Source organism: Lutjanus erythropterus, chromosome 22 (genome assembly GCF_056507025.1).
Source record: "Lutjanus erythropterus isolate fLutEry1 chromosome 22, fLutEry1.hap2, whole genome shotgun sequence".
Classification (NCBI taxonomy): domain Eukaryota; kingdom Metazoa; phylum Chordata; class Actinopteri; order Lutjaniformes; family Lutjanidae; genus Lutjanus; species Lutjanus erythropterus.
In genome coordinates, this window is record NC_139338.1 from 6,451,611 (window position 1) to 6,468,420 (window position 16,810).

The 16,810-nt window shown below is 39.0% G+C and overlaps 1 long non-coding RNA gene across 1 annotated transcript in view; it reads left to right on the forward strand.

The window, feature by feature from the left end:
• The window catches only part of LOC146306553 (uncharacterized), a 103,785-nt gene that overhangs the window by 30,699 nt on the left and 56,276 nt on the right, over positions 1 to 16,810 (forward strand). The window contains exons 4-5 of the long non-coding RNA XR_014769004.1: positions 3,323 to 3,410; positions 10,002 to 10,182. This is a non-coding gene — a long non-coding RNA (uncharacterized LOC146306553). The remainder of the gene's footprint in view (positions 1 to 3,322; positions 3,411 to 10,001; positions 10,183 to 16,810) is intronic.

The following is a 16,810-nucleotide window of genomic DNA, read 5'->3' on the forward strand; positions in this document are numbered from 1 at the left end:
ATGGAAACAGCAAAATTCAGAAAAACTTGTGCAACATTTTTGCATTTACATGTCTGAAATGGCAGACATGTATTATATATTTTGTTGAATTGTGTGCTTACATTATCCCAAATGTTTTTGACAGTGCTCAAACACAGAAATCTGTGATTTATGGTAACGGTTCAATTGCTGTGAGCTGTTGCTAGCTAGTTGCTGTAACTTCCTAACCTGACACACCAGATAGTTTGTTGCACAGAACTATCTGGGAAGTCATCCTGAGAAACTGTTTGGAAAAGGGCAGGCACTTTGAAAAGACACTTGGCAGATGTCTAACATGAGCCACCTTCAACCAAGAGCATAAACATGTTTTCAGTTTGACTTGCCTTCTTTTTGGTTACTCTATTTTATCTACAGTTTATGTTGTATTATTATATTGTACTTTGTAACTTTTATGATGACGTTCTCTGATTGGTACAGTAGCACCTGGTACAACATGTCATGTAGAGAGTTGCTACTGTGTCGTGGCGGAGAAGCTTGTGTTTTCCTTTGATTCAAAGTGTGATACCAAAGAGGTTCCACATGAGGCATGACTTGTAGACTCAGTGCCTCCTGGGCAAACTAGTGAGTCTTTTCAAAGGACCATTATGGAATTTTACAAAGTTTTCAACTTTCCTGGTTACTGTCAGGGTAAAGTACTGAGGGAATGTGGCAGACAGAGGAAGGTGGTCAGCCATCAGGTGGCACACTGGTCTTGGATCTGTTTCTTTCAAACACTGTGTGGTGGCTGTGTATGCATCTGTCTCCCTGCATAAAAAGATGTCACATAAAGGTCGTTCACCTGAAGGAAATAAATCTGCTATTCCGGCTCAGTACTCTCTCTGCAATATAATTCGTTCTTGCAGGATGGGCCTCTTGAGCCATGTCAAGCCCCACCAAAGGGACCCCTCAGGAGCACAGTCATACTCGAGCCACTCGATGGCAGCTGTAAAATGAAGCTTTTACTCTTTAATCCTAAAGGAACAGACACCAAAACCTGAGAAGCATTGATGATCTTTCAATCTCAAACTCAAACATTTGGTGCTGGAAATATCTGAACACAATGGCTGCATTCAGAAAGACTGATGGAAGGGTAACCCCATGGCTCAGTTGGTGGAGTGTGCATCCCGTGTACTGAGGCTGCCACTCCTCTGCAAGGGCCTTGGTTTGTTTCCAGCCTGTGGCCTTTTGCTTTTTACAGCTCTCCCATCATAAGAATAATAAGAAAAATTGCTTTTAAAAAAGAGGTTGATAGAAATGACAAATTAAAAAAAAATTTCATGTTTGTTTGAGGTGTTTTGCCTTTTTTGAAAAAGAGTTAATGTGCCAAAAGCTATAATATACAACATTCCTGCATTAAAATGTCTAAAATCCCAGATATATGTCACTTTTTTGACTTTTTTCATTAAAAAATAACTGAAAACAATTAAACAATAAATTAATCCCATCACAGTCTTAGCAATTAGTTACTTGGTCTATAAAATGTCAGAAAATGTTGATCAGTGTTTCCCACAGTCCAAGATAACATCCTCAAAGATATTCAGTTTACTGCCAGATAGAAGTAAAGAAACCAGAAAATATTCACATTTTAGGAGGTGGAATGACTCATAATGGTTAATCCACTGTCAAAATAGATGCAGATTAATTTAATTAGCAACTAATACATAAATTCTTGCGGCTTTAAGTATTTAAGGTTTGTTGTTAGGTTTATTAGCTTTTCCTTCCTTTGTTGTGCAAACTTTATTGATGTTAACTGATTATGTCTGTTTTATTTGTAACTCTAATGGAATACAGTTACCTTTTTTGTGTCCAGATTATGTAATGGTGTTACATGTAATCCATTACTTTACAAACCTGCCAACTAATTACGTTGATGAACCAACATCAGCTCCAGCTTCAATAATCACATAATGCGAGTGGATGGAAACAAACATTTATTTACATTTTCTTTTGCTGATGTACAAAAACCTGTGTTAAAATTTGCAATACATTTGGATAGAAACACTCCTAAGATTGTACTGTTATGTATTCATTTGTTACTTTACCTAGAAAGTCTTAGTGTTCAGAAAAAGCTTGAAATACCTCCTCAACTGTTTACTTCTGTGATCACGTAGGAGAGCAGAGACAGTTATACCACAACTACACACATCCGTAAATAAAGCTCCGCAGAGGATAGACGTTTGTGTACACTCTGGGCACCGCTACAGTATATATGGTACATTTACCATTCAGTAAATTAGCTCTCAGGCAATAGCTGCACTTACTGCGAACGTGTGATCAAGATTAAAACGAGCCCACTCTGAAACAGGGGCAAGCCATTCATTATTGATGACCAAATCCCTCTGAAGATGCCTTAAATAGACTTGTGTGGTTGCATAACAAATGTGTAGCTTGTGAGCCACTGATGAGACTTTCCTGTCATCACTGGCTTTTATGAATGAGATCAACTTGTAACACCTACCTCCAATCTGACACCTTATATTAATCTGATTACCATACATTTAAAAAGGAGCTGACTTGCTTGTAGGGAATTAGTTTCAGCTTTGTTAGCCAGTTAGCTTGTATGTTTTATATGACTTGATTATATGATTTTTTATGTTTCTAGCTGCTCATTATTTTTTGCTGATGCTAAAAAAAACAGCATATTAACGCCAGGATACCATAACATTCAATTTGTGCACATTTGAAATTCACTTTGCTCTCATGCTTGCTGAACTAAAGCTGAACTTTCATTCTGTTCCTGTGAAGAAATGTTTATTCGAAATAAATAAAGCCTCACTTTTCTTTCAGCTAGAAATCATCACAATGAAATCATGTTGCCAGGTACCAATAAGCTTTGATTTTTACTGCATGCCTCCAAAAACTCAGCCCTCGGCAGTGTGAGGACAGATGCATGAAAGTGAGACCACTGTGATTGCTGCCAAACTCATACATGTCCATTAAATATAAGGCTGCAGCCTGCAGCTGGTCTGCACAAGAAAAATGGTTGTTGGAAAAATTGTCTATACAAGCAGCTTCTTACAACCCATATTAACATTTATTGTTGGGCGGTGAGCTCTAGTGTCCATTGTCAGGTCAGAGTGGATGGATGGATCAAAGAAACTCAGAACTTTCCCCCCAAGAGACCCAAGAGGTTTGAGTCCCGCGTAAAAACAGAAGCTACTTAAGCTTTGTTACATATGCTGAAAATAAAATATATCAGTCAGTACTATAAGCTTTACCACTGTTGTTCATCGCAGGTGTCTACAACACAAGACAACAGTCATTTTTTGCATTTCGGACAGCTGATCAGTTTGAAATATTGCAGGGAGTAATGGAACCAGAAGGAGCAGCGACAGTGATCTGTTAGATGAAGAGCTGCAAGGGACAGGCTGCACACCTCCAACCTCTGTGAGGTAAACCAACCAACTCCCTTCACTTTCACTATTTGTTGTATACATGTCTTTTGTGACACTACATAACTTCTGTTACTTCCGTCACATGGCATTCATAATTTACATATATTAACCATCATTAATATATATATGTTAATTATATTGGTACCTAAACCTAACCAAGTAGTTTCTCTGCTGCCGTTTCACAGTATTAAACATGTGTTTAATGTTTTGTGACTATTGCCACATGACTTACTTAATGTACCTAAAGTATGGTCCTATGGGCTTATGTTGTTCTGGGAGTCATAGAGTGCTGCAGGAATGATTCCTAAAACCTGGAAATAATGAGTTAGCATATTAGCACTTCCAGTTCCCTTGTCTGGAAGTCAGTGGGTATTTGGTTAGATGACTAAAGTAAGGTGTTTGGCTAAGAGATTTTCACATTTTGTTCTATGGCATAAAATCTGTTTGTAAATATCCAACTTTTAGAGGTCTTAAAAAAGGCAGCTGCTCATACTTGGCTAAATGAGATTACAGCGGTTGTCAGGGACATTAAATATTATTATGCAGAACACAAGTCACTCTGTGGGGCTGGTGTTGAGTCACCCATCTGTGGTATTTTGTTTATAGCCCAACGTTAGCTTTTTACTTCTGGTGATTGCATTTATGCTTTGAAAATCATAAAAGTGGTGTTCCCTTGTGAAGATGATTTTGGTGAGTATCATAAACTTTTGTTTGCCACAGCATTTATTTTCTGCATTCAATATCCAATGGAAAAATCACACTGGCTTTTTGCAGAGGGAAAAAACAGAGTGATGTTAACTTCCAAGGATGCCTACAAAATGGCGTCATCCCTGCAGCACAGTGTTGGCCTATTCTATTGACCTTTTCTGTGGTTTAGACATGAGGACATGTTGGCAGCCTGATAGCTTAGCTTAGCACAAAACAGAGATGCAGCTTGGATAGCTCTGTCTGAAAGTAATGAAATCTTCTCAGAAGCTATAATTGTCTGGCTCATAACTCCCCATGACATATAAAAAGATAATTAGTGAGCTTAAATAGGAAGTAGATTTGTTAGCTAGGCTAGCAGTTACATTCTTTATGCTAAGCTAGGCCCACCAACTGCTGGCTGAAGCCCTATATTTAGCAAACAGATATGAGAGTGGTATAAATCTTCTCATGTAACTCTCCTGCAGACAGAAGACAAATGTATGTCTCAAAATGTCAAACTAATGCTTTTTTTATATATATTTTTGGGCTTTCCTTAACTTTATTTGATAGTACAGCTGAAGAGTAGACAGGAAAGGGGGGAAGAGAGAGGTGATGATATGCAGCAAAGGGCCACAGGCGGGAGTTGAACCAGCGGTCGCTGCAGAGGATGCTCTACCAACTGAGCTAAACAGCTGCTGCGAAACTAATGCTTTAACTTGACATATATTGAAATGAATTTTCTGCGTGGGGCTACCAATTCAAGGAATTCTGGAAATCACTGTCATGGTTAATGATGACGCCTTCAACATCTTATTTCCCCAGGTAGGTGCTCCACTTATGTTATGTGAAATGTAGAAAGTCATAAAAAGTGAATAAACCGTACAAACAGCTTAACTGTGGACCCATAGCTGTAACAGTTCTTACATTTCCTCCTCTACATGTGAACACAACTGCAGCTAATGTAATTAATTATGGATACAAGACTGATGTACACAAGTTAATGAACAAACATTGGGAAGCGTTATTATTAGGATGTGGTGATCAGTACACCTGACGCAAACTTAGCTCTTATTCTTTTTATCAGCAGCAGCCGTGTCCACCCTACGGTGACGTGTTAAGGGCCTGATGGAAATGTAGAGAAAGTGTGGTGTGGTGCAGAGCCTTGGCCTTATCACATTGATAACACTTAAAAGAGATGCAGAAAGACACCAACTGAATACAGGTTGTACACAAAATTATTATCTGTGTCAGTATTCATCCCTCATTACTGAAACCTTACTGCTGATGCTTGACGTCCTCAGTAAAGATGTCTGGACTTTTGCTGTCTTTGTGGTTGCCTTATGAGGAACTCCTTGTTGCCTAAAGATAAGGAGAAAAACTTTGTGTCCACCTATAAAGGTGCTTATAGTCACCTTGCCTGGTTAGACAAGATTTTGAGACATACAGGGAGAAATCAATACTAAAACCTTACTGCTAAAGACTGATGACATGTGGTGGACTTCAAGTTGCTGGTGTTTTCTGTGAGCAGATGCGAGCTACAAAGCTATTGTGGCTGCCTAATGAGGAACTCCTGGTAAAGGGAGCAGAAACATAAAATATGAATTGAACTCTATCTTTTAACTCTCTGTCCAGCCACACAGCTGTTTCTAGTTACTTTGCCTAATTAGACAGACCTCTTATCACATTGACAGGTTTGAGCTGCACAAGATTTTGAGAGAGGCAGAAAGTCAATAGAGTACAGGCTGCAAAAGAAAATTTGATTAAAATTATTACCAGTGTCAGTGTTCATCACTCAACACTCAAACCTCACTGCTGAAGACTGGCAACCTAAAGTAAGTAAAGATGTCTGGTGGACTGGAAGTTGCTGGTGTTTTACTGTAACCAGATGCTAGGTACCAAACTAACTTGCTTAGACCTTTTCTATTTTTGTGGATGCCTAACGAGGACTTCCGAGTAGAGATAAAGGCAGAAGCTTTCACCATTAATTGTACTCTATCTTTTAATTTTCTGTCCACCCACAGGTGTTTCTTGTTATTGTACCAATTTAAACCTTTTAGACTTTTAGACCTTTTATGATACTGAGAGTGGGCAGAGCTACACAAGATTTTAAGAGAAGCAGAGAGACAGGTTGCCCACTATCTTCAAAGAAAATTTGAATTAAAATGATCACCAGTGTCAGCGTTCATCCCTCATTACTCAAACCTTACTGCAGAAAATGGAAACCTAAAGTCAATAAAGACATTCAGTGTCAACAACATCAAGTTGCTGGTGTTTACTCAAACCGAATGCTAGGTACCAAGCTAGCTTGCTGACTTTCTTTCTATTTTTGTGGCTGCTGAATGAGGAACTCCGAGAACATCATTTAAACTCCGTCTTTTAATTTTCTGTCCACCCACAGATGTTTCTAGTTACCTTGCCTGATTAGACAGACCACTTATCACACAGACAGTGGGCTAAGCTACACTTAAGACTTAAGAGAGACACAGAGACCAGTACAGCCTACACACTAAAAGAAAGTTTAACTCAAAATGATTACTTGAGTCAGACAATGCTCAACCTTCATTACTGAAACCTCACCGCTGAAAGTGGACAGCCTAAAATAAGTAATGCCTCAAAACTAGCAAGTTAGCTTACTTAGACTTTTGCTATTTTTTGTGGCTGCCAATGAGAAACAAGTGTTTCTATTTACCTTGATGGATGACCCAAAGTAAGTGAAGACATCTTGGGTTACTTCAGGTTGCTGCTATTTACAGTGAATGAATGCTAGTTACAAAGCTAGCAAACTAGCTTGCTGGGACTTCATCCACTTTCATGGCTGCTTTATGCCAGTGATATACTTCCTTGTCAGTGATGCATTTGCTCTCGTGTCAGCAATTTCTGAGGATGTACACAACCATAGCTCTAAATATGCACAGGATACGGGAGGCAGCCATGATGGTGTGCATATGTGAATGCATACTTAAAAACAAGTATATCTCTGGCCTAATGAGAAACTCCTAGTAAAGGAGAGGGCAGACGCTTTAAACTATAAATTAAATTCTTTTTCTGCCCACTCACACAGGCGTTTCTAGTCACCTTGCCTAATTAGACAGACTCTTTATCACATTGATGGTGGGTAGAGCTGCGCAAATAGGTGACATAAAACAGCCCAGTTAGTGTGGAAGGCTGGCACTGGAGGATCTAATTGGAATAGTGTCATCTTTAAAGTTATTAATTTCACATGAGATTTTCCCGCTCTGACATGTCAGAAGGTCTGCTGTGAACAGACCTGGCCTGACTACAGTTTGAGCATGTGAAGACTTCCGACATAGCTGCAGGAACCTGAGTTATCGGCAGCAGAATTTATTCCAGAGAGGAGAACATAAAATTGGTGTCAGCAGCCTGGGAATATGTTTTTTTCATAAGCCGAAGAAGTTAGAAACTTCTTTCTGTTTCATCTGAGGTCTCGTTGTTGTTTTCCTGATGCTACTCATTAAATACTGGGTGGGTCTGCATTTAGCTAACTGAGTTTTTCCACTATTAACTTGTATTAGCATTGTACGGCAGCCTTAAGTGTTCAAAATTCATAGTTTGAAGTAAACTTTTCTCTCACCTGCATGTGAACTTGTAGCTTCTCTCCTACCGAGCTGCTGCTCTGATTGGCAGCCAGCGTAGTGGAAGCCAACGTTCGAGCTGACTGATTTCAGTCCAGTGTCTTCAGCTCTTTTTCACTGGATCTAGTTCTGATTTTATTTCCTTTTTTCCCCCAAAAAAGCCTAACTTTCTCTTACTTTTTTATGGGCCATAAACTGGTGAGATGAAGGAATTTGAGAAGCTGAACATGCAAATCCTCAAGAGTCTTACACAAGCACTTTGTTATATAGTAGCATTATTATCCTCATTTTCTAAATAAAGTTACCAGCCTGAATGTGCGTGGAACTTTTAAAATGAAACACATTATTTCTGCACTTTGGACATACATTTTTTTTTCCTGCTGACAATTTTGTGCCAGTCACTGTTATTACAACTGATAAGTTTTCTATTTTAAACTGGCATTGGCAATTTATGGAAACCTACAGTGTTCACAATTAATCAAATAAATTAGACTCTATAGATTAGATAATCAAATGGAAAAATACAGATAAATTATAATATATATATATATATATATATATATATATATATATATATATATATATATATATATATATATATATATATATATATATATATATATATATATATATATATATATATATATATATATATATATATATATAATATAACCATGAAATCTGTGAAATGATCTAAAACATTTTTAAAGCTCAGCACGTTATTATATTTAAACACATTTTTCAATTAATTGCTGACCTTTTTTGTTTAATTTCAGTCATTTTCATTTCAAAATGTTTAATTTTTACAGTGCCCTCTTTTTCTTGACTGGTGTAGACTTTGTTTTTATTTTGCAATTAAATCTCAAGGTCAGTTTTATTTCATATTGCCATTTTTCCACATGACATTATTAAATTATTGTATTATTGAAATACATTTTAAATACTGCATTTATTCCTTTAATTATTTAACAATTTCACAAAACTTGAATTTAACTCTGGACATTGTGGGTCTCTATAAGATTCTATAAACATGATCCTTGGCTTCACATTAACAGCGATCATGGCCATCTGCTGAAGCATTAATATTAAAGATGCCCTGTGGAGGTAAACAGAAGTTATTTACATCCCACCCTCCTTTTTTTTTTAAAACCGTCCATGAGGTGTAACAAACATGTTAGCTGCCTTTCTTTCTCATGAAATGTGTGAATTACAGATTCTTGAAATGTTATAAATTCTGCATTGTTTACAGTAGCGTTGCTGTTGTCTTCTTCACTGTACTACAGGTGCAATGCTACTTCTCTTTGTGCATCACCGCCACCAACTGTTGAGTGAAACAGTGTGAAACCAGTTACAGAAATGTGCATTATTTAGTCCTTTATTTACTTGTAAACACATCATTAAAACTATAGTGGTCAAAAATTTCACAGGGCGCCTTTAAGTCTTCAGAGTTTTCTGTTTCTATGGAATTGAATCGGCAAGTGGAAAAGAATTTGTCAGAAATTATACTTAAAAATGTTATATGCACACAGAAGAGCCATAAGTGACATTGATGGAAAATGTATTGCCTTTTTCTTTTTGCTTTATTATGTTTTATGTCTCTTAAAACAACCTTAAAAAAATCCATTCACTACAGCTTTAACAATTGCCTTCGAAGTTTTCTTTCACCTGCATGTGAACTTGTAGCCACTCTGCCACTGAGCTACTCCTCTGATTGGCAGCGATCGTGGTGGAAGGTGACGTTAGAGAGCTGACTGATGGATTTCAACAAGTCCGGCGTCTGTAGCTTTTCACTGGGCCGAGTTCTGATTTTTATTCCTCCTAAAAAGCCTCATTTCTCTTACTTTTTCTTGGGCCATTAACTATGGAGATGAAGTTTGAGATGCTGAACATGCAAATCTTCGAGAATCTTACACAAGCACTTTGTTATCTAGTGGCATCATCCTCCTAATTTGCCCAATCTTCACAGTAAAGTGACATAAACCAGCCTGTATGTGTGTATAACTTTTAAAGTGAACATGTTGTTTCTGCACTTTGGAGACACTTCAGTTCCTGGCTGTTTTGTAGCTTGTCGTCATGGGTGTTTTTTAAAAAATTTTTTTATTGTTGATGACTTTGGGGAAGTTGCGTGACTAATGAATCTACTTTTCACTGTTATTACTTCACGCCTCAAAGTGCTAAAACCACCAGAAATATCAGGATCTAAACCCACCAGATAAATCCAACCTCAGTAGCATGAAACAACATTTGCTTTGGTCTCTCAAATGACAGAAACCATTCTCAAACCTGCTTCCTTTTTTTGTTTTTGCAGCTGTCTTGCAGTGTGGCCGACTGTCGCTAACCCCTCGCCGTCCTTTTCCCAGACAATCCACTTGCTTGTACTTTTCCATGGCTGACGGTTTCTATGGCAACAAAAGGGGAGGAAGATGAGGCTGGGGCTTGACAGAGCACTGTCAAGCAGACGGCACAGGGGCGGCTGGGATCCTCACGAGGTAGGAGAATACCCACAGGGGAGACAGCAAGAAAAATCAGGGAGGGGAGGAGAGCTGGTGAGAGTTGGACAGAAACAAAGCCACATCGTTCAATGATTCAGGCTTATTCTGAGCTCTCTGTGTGTAACTTTGACAAGATTATGCAATATCAGTTATGTCTGTGGTCTTTGAGTTTACACTCCGCAGAAGAAATCGTAGAATATTAAACATGAGTGTGACATTTTACGGGAAAATGTAAAACAAATCCCCACACTATTTAGGTAATCAGATCACTGTGTGTTTTAGGACTCGTTCATTCCCCGTCTGTTTGAATTATTATCAAAGGAAAGTGGGGAGACTAACTACAGAGCACATCAGGTATCAGCTTTTTACTCCTTAGTGTGGACAAGTTAATAATTTGTTCCCTCAAATAAATAATTTGTTCTCCTGAATTAAATTACTACATCCCTTTAATTTACCCATTCCTTCAAACAAATGACATCAAGTTATTGTAGCTCCAAGAGCTGAAGTTACATGTTGTTGACCACCTCAGCCCATTGTTATAATATGTCAGCGTCGCCACCATATTAGACAGGCATGCATGTAAATGAGTGCGCTGCCATTTTTCTGGATAGAAAGCACTCTAACGTTGACGTCTATTATCCGGATTTTAATGAGTCATGTTAGATTCAAGGATGTATGATTTATATGGAGTAGGAAAAGAGTGTATTTTCTGAGTCACTCCACATAGTTCCCATAGTTAAATATAAAAACGACTAATTAAAATTACTCAAGAAATGTAAGTTTAAGATCCAGAGGTCAATGTGGCATCTACACTCACTGGCCACTTCATTAGGTATGCCTATTCAACTGCTCGTTAATGCAAATATCTAGTCAACCAGTCACATGGCAGCAACTCAACGCATTTAGGCATGTAGATATGGTCAAGACGACCTGCTGAAGTTCAAACTGAGCATCAAAATTGGGAAGAAAGGTGATTTAAGTGACTTTGAAGGAGGCATGGTAGTTTGTGCCAGACGGGCTGGTCTTAGTATTTCAGAAACTGTTGATCTGCTGGGATTTTCAGGCACAGCCATCTTTAGGTTTTACAGTAAATGAAAATTGATGTTGCTGATGTTGATGCCAGAGGTCAGAGGAGAACGGCCAGAGTGGTTCGAGATGATAGAATAGCAACAGTAACTCAAATAATCATTTGTTACAGCCAAGATATGCAGAAGACCATCTCTGAACACACATGTTGAACCTTGAAGCAGATGTACCACAGCAGCAGAAGACCACACCGGGTGTCACTCCTGTCAGGTAAGAACAGGAAACTCTGGCTACAATTCACACAGGCTCACCAAAACTGGACAATAGAAGATTGGAAAAACATTGCCTGGTCTGATGAGTCTTGATTTCTGCTGCGACATTCAGATGTTAGGGTCAGAATTTGGTGTAAACAACATGAAAGCATGGATCCATCCTGCCTTGTATCAACGGTTCAGGCTGCTGATGGTGGTGTAATGGTGTGAGGGATATTTTCTTGGCAAACTTTGAGCCCCTTACTACCAACTGACCATTGTTTAAACTCCAAAGCCTACCTGAGTATTGTTGCTGACCATGTCCATCCCTTTATGACCACAGTGTACCCATCTTCTGATGGCTACTTCCAGCAGGAAAATACAACATGTCACGTTTCTTGAACATGACATGAGTTCACTGTGCTCCAGTGGCCTCCACAGTCACCAGATCTCAGTCCAGTAAAGCACCTTTGGGATGTGGTGGAACAGGAGATCCACATCATGGATGTGCAGCCAACAAATCTGCAACAGCTGTGTGATGTTATCATGTCAATATGGACTAAAATCTCTGAAAAATGTTTCCAGCACCTTGGTGAATCTATGCCATGAAGAATTAAGGCACTTCTGAAGGCAAAAGGGGGGTACCTAATTAAATGGCCGGTGAGTGTATATGTCTATGTTTATGCATTCCTGCAGAGCTCCTGCAGTCTGCAAGAGCTCTGGAGAGGAGGGGGCAGGGGGAAACAACTCGCTTCAAGCATAGATGGTAGGTTTAATAGGGATTTAACCTATGTGACATATACCGTCTATGTCTCCAACTTTCTATTTGGACTGTTGTCCTCATTTTTACATGCACAATTGTTAGATATTGCTCCTTTAATGTGGAGACTGCCACATAAAGTTACTGCACAGATTCATTCAAACTGATAGTGGAACATTAATTTATTAATTCCATTTCCCTTTTTGTCTAAGTGATTTTGTTGTCATGTAGTTTTGGTGCTACATTTGACATTGTTTTAGCTCGTTTTTGCAGTGCAAAAGCTCGGCTCATTAGCTTCAAGGCTTTATCACTTGTAATTAGTGTTGACAGCAACAGATGCAGCTAGTTGCTTAACAGGCAGATGGATAGTGGTGCGTATACAGTGTACATGTTGGCTGTACAGTGTACCAACCTGTGGACATGGGGATAGACCTTTTTCACTGCAGACATTATGACTTGTTGTAGCAGGAGAGGCACAGGTGAAACAAATTATCATCAACTGTCCCTGCAAGCCATGACACTGAGCCACCGTGCACCAGCACTGTGGAACTGGCTCACCTAAATTGAATGCAGTCATTTTTAATCTTATCAAAGTCAAAATGTTTTTGCTGTGAAAAAACGTCTGTTCACCATATGCAGAGATTCCCCCAGGACATTTGTTGGGTTAGTGGTTAGCATTGCCTCCACTCCTCATCCCTTCCGATCTCAGGTCTTGATGATACAAGTCCAGCTGCTCACTATAAACTTTTAACTCTGTTCAGCTTCATGAGCCCTCCATTGAGTAAAGTGCCTGTCCAGATGGTGATTATCAAGCTAACCCCAGCCTGCTGCCTGACCTGCAAAATTTCCCCGTAATCTGTGGCATTTACTCAGCCGTGGAGACTTTTGATCCCTGTCTTAAGCTTTTACTGCAGTGCATCCTCCCAGTCTATGAAAGTACCACCATAAAATAGATAAACTCTGGGAATTTCTCTTACTTGACAGATTCTGTCATTCTGTAACCCACAAGAAGGTCAATGAAAAGGATGAGTATACTCAAAACACTTGTGCCAACCCTTGCTCATCCTGCACACAATGTAAAATAAATCTGAAGTGAACACACCAAAGAGCATAATATGACTTCCTCAAAAATATTTCAGCGGCTCAGTGTGCAATGCCACTCAGGCCAGGGTTACCTCAACAAGTACTGAGCTTTCAAGCTCTCTTAAACAAGCCAATCTGCTTCGGTACATTAAAACGAAAACTATTTTTAAGGGATAGAATTCGCTTTACCAAGACACCAATACACCACTGCTGTTAGGACTTTCTCAATGCAGATATTTTGATGTGTAATAGCCACAAAAGCACAGGTTTAATTAATGACTTTAATAATGGCTGCGTTCCATTTAGGTGTGCTAGTTCAAGGGTGATGATATTGTACATGCTGGTTCACTGACTGCGGCGAACAGCGAGACACTTCAATTATTTACACTGTTAGTGCTTGGAAACTTACTTTCACCGAGGCTTTCTCCCACAGTGCAAACACATGCAAGTTAGGATAACTGGTGATTTTAAATTGCCACCACTCCCGCTCATTCTTAAAGTGTGTGAAGGGTTGTTTGGTCTATATGTGTCAGCACTGTGGTGAGCTTGCGACCTGTCCAGGGTGTCCCCCGCCTCTCGTCCAGTGTCACCTAGTATAGGCTCCAGACCCTGTGAACCTTCAAGGATAAGCAGTTTCAGATGATGAATGACTGAATGAAGGAATTCACCAAAACAACAGCAGAAGTAAGACTAGGCATTAGAAAAATGAAGAGGTTGTTTCATAGTGGTATACCTGCACCTGACCCTATATTTTAACACTTGTGGTAAAAAGACGTTTCAGTTATTCCCATAAGCAGGACCTCAAACATTTATTTATGCTTTAAATCAGTTTGCAGACATTGCACGTATAAATGTGAGGTTAATGCTCATTACAAAGCCACTGATATATTTATCTACGTGTTGAAATCCGAGCAGAGTGCACTGCTTGTAATGTAGGTTGAAATATTGTTGCAAGTAGTAATGGCTTACCTTGTCCATACGGGTTGGGGGACAAATATGTTGTCTACCGACGATGGGCTGAATCTTCTTTTGGGCCAATTTTTGGGGCAATATTTGAATGCGAGAGTGTCAGCTGCTGCTGCGTGCCACGCTCTCTTCCAGCAGCTCAGGACACACCCACTTGCGGGCCATGAGTGTGCTGAGCTGGGTGTGGAGTGAGAGATAAACAGCCTGCAGAATTATTCTCTTTACACTCTTTTCACACGCTGAATTAAGGATTTAATTTGACCAAACCAGAGTTGGTGGTTGTTGAAAGAGTGGGCAGACTAACAAAGATGGTTTTGGTGAGTTTTACATGTTTTTCTGTTGAGTTTGAATGAAGTGAATTTTCCAAGGATTTAACGAGCCAATTAAGTTCATTTTAGTTTGGTAAAAAAGAGAAGCTTGAATTTAAAAGGTATACGGTTGTATTTTTCCGTTTAAAAAGGAAAATAAGTGTGAGAATATTTAATTTCTTGACACTTTGTACATTTATTTTGTTTATTTGACATAGTGAATGTACGCAGTGTACGTAACGAAGTGAATTTGCCGTTTGTGTATGTCCCAGCTGAGACCTAAGAGGTCGGGAGGGGGTGGGAGGGAGGACGATGGTATCACCAGTCACCGATTGATGGCCTGACGATGATCATTTGTAAAATTTTAACATATTGCCCAACTCTATTGTCCATCATGCATATAGTGGTGGGCTGAGTAGTTTGTTAAAATGCAAATGTTACTTTTTGTTTGTAATGTGTCTGTTCAGAACATGGTGGTTTACAGTTTCTACCATTAGTGAATCGACTCTTGCATTTCTTGACACCTGCTTTTGCTACTGTTTCACACCTGTTACCTCTCCAACACTTCTGAAGTACAAACAGAACGCTTGGTAACACAGTACTTGACATTGTACATGTAATATTATCAAAAGTCAAACACATCTGGGTCAAAAAATGGGGAAGAATGCCCTGTTACAATGTTAGTTCTGCTCTAGGTAACATAGCTAGCTTCTAGCTAGCTTGGGGACGTGTATTTCAGTGAGGGGTGAGTATTTGAGACAACAGCACTAGCATATAAAGTGACATGTAATTAAAAAAAAATAATATAATTTTTGAAAAGTCTGTCTTCGAAGAAAATAGCACACCCAGTGACTTAACTAGGGCTGACTCTTTGTGCCTGGTTGGTCCATATGCTTTTGTACAACTCACTGGTCTAACAGTCACTATACTTTAATAAGGAGAGAAGCCCTTCTTAATCCACTATTCACCGAACATTTACTGGTTTGCAACTAATTGATACCAATGTCGAAGAACCAGTACAATTGACCCCAGCCTCAGAGGACAGAAGAGCTGAGAGGATACAAAGTTTGTTTTTGATGACAGAATGTGTAGATTTTTCTCTGTTGGACTGTTTTCTTAACGAGCGCAGGACGGTGATGTTTCAGGTTCAATGATCAATAAACACCAGCTGTCTATAACCTGACTTCAAACTCGAAAGTGTTTGAAGTGTTTCTAGGTTAGGTCAACTTGTTGAATTTGGCATTAGCATGTTGCTAATGTGGCTATACAGACTGGGGTAACGTGGACTGATGTTATAATATTGAAGGATAGTCAAGAGAAACTTTGTGAACATTAAGTAACCAAACACAACATTCCCCCTTAATTAATCAAAATCTTATCTCCTAAAATATGATCAATGAAATATCTGCAAAGGTCTTGCCAGAGTTTCTTGGTTTAAATGTAACACTGTTTGTGGATGTTCATAATAGAAAGAACAGTTACATCTCTAATTTCTGCATGTAGTGATTAGTGAGGTAGTATTCATGATTGATTTTAAAGGGCATATTTGTGATTAGGTTTTTAAGAGGAACCATCCAGACCTTCTTTCAGTATATCATTTACAAACAAATATGCTGTAACAGTGAGGGTAGAGACACCATCTCTCTGAAATAAGGCACGTATGGCTCTGTCAGTATCACGGGACACAGTGGAAAAACAAATCTTACCCACTGGAGAGTCAGCTGGGTTAGGGAGAGAAGAGTATCTGAGTGTAGGACTGGCTACATTTCTGAAAAGCATCAGGGTGCCAGTTGGAATGGCATCAAAATCTATCGCAAATTCTTTCGGTGTTGCTGGGAAATTGAATGTAGATAAAAAAATTCTGTAAGAGAACAAAACCCCTCCCTAGTGAACATCTGACTCACCAGCAGAATCTGATTCTGAACCTATCTTTCAAAGAAGATTGATTTGTTCTTAAATAAAATGTCTCTATTGTTCCAGATAAATAAGTATATGGTGAAAATTTGTTCTATATATCATAGCCCAGTGCAGAAGGACCTGCATACAGAATACAGATAATGATAGTCTACTTTACAACAAAACAACCTAAAATGAAGCTTGGGCCACCAGAGAAAATCTAAAATGCTAGAAAATGCTTTGCACAGTTCATTTTAAAAATGACAAGAGTGGTCAGTTGGATCCGACCCATGTCACTGGTGTTTGCATAATGTGTGCATGTGTGTGTTGCTGTA